General features: G+C 44.3%; 1 protein-coding gene across 2 annotated transcripts in view; it reads left to right on the top strand.

Moving 5' to 3' along the window:
- The window catches only part of ARHGAP18 (Rho GTPase activating protein 18), a 156,191-nt gene that overhangs the window by 18,779 nt on the left and 134,213 nt on the right, over positions 1-3,199 (top strand). The window lies entirely within an intron of this gene.

Raw genomic sequence — 3,199 nt, 5'->3', positions numbered from 1 at the left:
CCACTCACCTCAGCCTCCCAAAGGCGCGGGATGACAGGCTGAGCCACTGAGCCCGGCATACCTGGCTATTTTTTAAAAATTTATTGAAGAGAAGAGATCTGGCCAAGTTGCCCAGGCTTGTGTCCAACCCTGGGCTCAGGTAGTCCTCTCACCTCTGCCTCCCAAAGTGCTGGGATTATAGGCTTGAGCCACCATGCCAGGCTCAAAGAAGAACAGTTTAAGGACTACTAGCACGGAGTTTGAGAACAGCCTGGGCAACTTGGCCAGATCTCATCTCTACAATAAATTAAAAAAAAAAATTAGCCAGGCATGGTGGCATACCTGTAGTTCCAGCTACTTGGGAGGCTGAGGAGGAAGCATTGCCTGAGCCCAGCACGTTGGGGTTGAGGTGAACCACGAGCGTACTACTGCACTCCAGCCTGGGCAACAGAGTGAGACTCTGACTCAAATAAATAAACAAACAAACAAATGACTTTTCTTCAGCTGGCTACCATACATTTTATAGATATATGTGTGCTCTGCAGAATCTCCCTTTGTTGAACTTATTTCCATAGTCAGAATGTTTCTGGCTTTTTAACACGCAAGTGTCATAGAGCACAAATTTATTTTTATTTTTATTTTGAGTTGGAGTCTCACTCTGTCACCCAGGCTGGAGTGTAGTGGCATACTGCTCACAGCCACCACAACCTTAACCTGCTGGGCTCAGGTGATCCTTTTGCCTCAGCCTTCCAAGTAGCTGGAACTACAGACATGCACCATCATGTTCAACTAATTTTTTTATTTATTGTAGGGATGAGGTCTCAACAATTTGCCCAGGCTGATCTCTAACCTGTGGCTTCCGGCAATCCTCTTACCTTGGCCTCCCAAAGTGCTGGGATTATAGGCATGAGCCCCCACGCCCAACGAACACAAGTTGTTAAGCAAACATTTTTTACCTTATGTCTTCATAGGGAAATTTTATATCTATGCCCTCAAACCCATTATGGCATTTTAAACACAAATGTGGGGAAAGTATTTCAAGTGACGTTTTTTGTATGATGCAGATATGTTGAAAAACATAACAGTATCAGTGAACAGGGTATATGCTATGTCACTGCCTAGAAGCAATACTTTATCTATTATTATTATTATTGAGTTGGAGTCTCAGTTTTGCCCAGGCTGGAGTGCAGTGGCACGCTCCTGGCCATTGCAGCCTCAACCTGCTGGGCTCAGGCGATCGATCCTTCTGCCTCAGCCTTCCAAGTGGCTGGAACTACAGGCGTGTGTTACCACACCCAGCTAATTTTTTGATTTATTGTAGAGATGAGGTCTCATCAAATTGCCCAGGGTGGTCTCGAACCTGCAGGCTCAGGCAATCCTTTGGCCTCGGCTTGAGCCACTGCACCTGGCTGCAATACTTTATCTAAGGGTTTGGTCTTCAGTTAACAGCCTTTGTGTTTTAAGCATTTTACATTCTTTTGTGTGTGTGTGTGTGTGTGTCAGGGTCTCACTCTTGCCCAGGCTGGAGTGCAGTGGCACGATCATGGCTCATTGCACCTTCCCATTCCTGGGTTCAAGTGATCTTCCTACATTAGTCTTTCAAAGAGTAGCTGGGGCTACAGGCATGTGCCATCACACCTGGCTAACTTTTTTATTTTTTGTACAGATGAAGTCTCACCATTTCCCAGGCTAATCTCAAACTCCTGGGCTCAAGTGATTCTCCCACTTCAGCCTCCCAAAGTACTGTGATTATAGGTGTGAACCACCACACCTGGCCAGCATTTTACATTCTAATATGATAGTTTCTTTATTTTATATTGGAGTTTTGTTGTGTGCTATGTTTTACAAAACTGGTTTAGTGTCATGGGTAGATGTGTTACATTTTTTTTTTCTAATTTAAAAGAATGGGGCAGTCTCTATGTTTTCTTGCAGAATGTTGATTTTTCTAATAAGAATCTCTGCCACTGAGATGAAGAGGCTCTTTGACCTCAGTTAACCTTCTTAACAATCCCGTCAGGGAAGAGGTATTATCCCCATTTTACTGATGAAGAAACAGAAGAACTGAGAAGGAGAGAGAGAAAGTCACTTGCCCGAGGTCATGCTGCCAGGAAGAGACAGGGCTGGAATGTGGAATCGGGCTATTTGTGGTCAAGACCTTTACCAATATGCCATTCAGAGAACGAACTTTGTGTCAAGCATTTGTAAAGAGAATGTCATTTCTGGATGTATTTGCAGAACAAGTAAGGGTATGGTGAAATGTTTGCATGTGTGGTAGTTTGGGTTTGCTTTTTGTACTAAAAGCTTTTCTCCCTTTGGTAGTTAGAGAAAGTTATGCTCATCTGGATTCTAGGCCATTCATTGGTAGTGAAATAGGTACTTTGGGAAATCACCTTCACTGCTTTGTGGCACCAAGAGTCTATTTACTACAGTGAAGCAGCAAATCATTGTACAGAATTCTGCCATTTAGTGAATAATTTTGTGTAGCCTTGAGGTGTTTCCTGGCACTTTGTGGCAAACTGTTCATGTAACCGGGACAAGTTGTATCATCGAGGGAAAAAAAATATTTATTGAACACGCTCTATATTCAAGTCCTTTAAAATGGCATTTGTTTCATCCTCACAAGGTGAGAATTATTATTCTCATCTTAAATAAAACTCAGGTTCTAGAAGACCGGGTCCCAGATCACACTGCTTGCACTAGATCAATTCTGGTTTCAACCTCGGCCATTTTCTTTCTACTGAGAAGCATAGAGTAAGCAGAGTTGTTGTTTTTCTCCCTGCAAAGCATGTGTGTCTGAACGGCAGTGGGGCCTCCACTGACAGGGAGCATCTTCCATGTCAAGTTGTGATCTGGGTCTTCCAGGCAGCAGTTTGGGTGAGACGTGCCAGTGCTGGGGCTGCAGGAACCAGTGGGGAAGTAAGGCTTCCTGTAGATAGAAGGAGGAGAAAGCCCTGGGCTGGGCCTCTTTTCCCTCTCCATCAGGAAGCATTTGTGAACCAGAAACTCTTAAAGGCATATCTTGTTACTGTGGCATGCTGGTTCCAGAAGATTCTCAATACAGATGCATTGAGAATCTTCCAGAACCAGGGCAATGCAGTCACAAGATATGCCTTTAAAACACCACTGCCCCATCACTGTCCTTAATGGTTGTGCGATGGCTCACACCTGTAATCCCAGCACTTTGGGAGATTGAGGTGAGAGGATTGCTTGAGCCCAGAGT

This window comes from Carlito syrichta, unplaced genomic scaffold, assembly GCF_000164805.1.
Source record: "Carlito syrichta isolate Samal-C Ts95f unplaced genomic scaffold, Tarsius_syrichta-2.0.1 Scaffold314849, whole genome shotgun sequence".
NCBI classification, from domain to species: domain Eukaryota; kingdom Metazoa; phylum Chordata; class Mammalia; order Primates; family Tarsiidae; genus Carlito; species Carlito syrichta.
This window is presented reverse-complemented; position numbering and strand designations above follow the sequence as displayed.